The sequence below is a fragment of the Corvus brachyrhynchos genome, unplaced genomic scaffold, assembly GCF_000691975.1.
Source record: "Corvus brachyrhynchos isolate BGI_N302 unplaced genomic scaffold, ASM69197v1 scaffold140, whole genome shotgun sequence".
NCBI classification, from domain to species: domain Eukaryota; kingdom Metazoa; phylum Chordata; class Aves; order Passeriformes; family Corvidae; genus Corvus; species Corvus brachyrhynchos.
This window is the reverse complement of record NW_008235809.1, coordinates 532,769-533,895: the sequence shown is the minus strand read 5'-3', so window position 1 is coordinate 533,895 and position 1,127 is coordinate 532,769.

Genomic DNA, 1,127 nt, shown 5'->3' with positions numbered 1-1,127 from the left:
TCGAGCCCCGGGTGCCCGCGCTCGCCTTTTTAATTTCGGGGTAGCCACGTACGTTTTTGCGGGGCTGCATGGGCCGCCAGCGCCTGGCCTGTGCCTTGATCCAGTCGTCACTTTCATAGAGGTAAAAAAATCACAGAAGGGTTCGGGCTGTAAAGGACCTAGAGCTCATCTTGTTGCACCCCCCTGCCGTGGGCAGGCACACCTCCCACCAGACCAGGTTGCTCAGAGCTCCATGCAACCTGGCCTTGAGCACTTCCAGGGATGCGGCATGCACAGCTGCTCTGGTCAACCTGTGCCAGTGCATCACCACTCTCACAGTAAAGAATGTCTTCCTAATATCGCATCTAAACTTTGTTTAACTCATGTATTGCACTGTTTCTTACTCAGCTGCAAAATGCCTGTGTTGTATATGTGCACCCTTAGAAGACAACTCAGCATTAAAGAAAATCTAAACAAGGCATTGAGATGCAGAGTTTTACTTATGGCAGGAGAAGTGCAAGAAAAATGACAAAAAGTGTGCTTTCCATGAAATAATCCTCTAAACCCTCTAAAACCTGACTGCTGATACACACTGAGAAGTCCTCTGCCCAATGTCTTTTTAATGTGTTACAGCCACAGCCTCCCTGGAATGTCATCTTTGGACACTGTATAATCAGAGCTGTAAATAAACACCAGGTTTAACTGGTATGTAGGTTACTTTTTAAAGCCTCATTTTTATATGAATACAGAACAATGCAAATATTGTAAACTGCCTGTGGCAATGCAGCAAGACTACCCAGCAATTCGAATGGTGAATGGTAACCCAGGCGACAATTTGTGCACAGAGTAGATTTTATGGAAATATTTTTATAAAAACAAAATATATTTTACAAACATCAGTAGACCATAGGACGTGAATATCAACAGCTCATTCAAATATTAATGATAAATACTCTTCATATCATTCCCCCCCACCCTTTTTGTTTTAGTACTTCACTTTATTCACCTTGTCCCAAACCAGACCTAGGAAAACTATAGGAGGAAAAAAAAGGGTTACATGGAGTTATAAGAACACATTTATAAAAGTAAGATGGAGCGACTGTTTCAATTCCAAAATAAAACAATTTCCCTGTTTTCAAACTCATGGA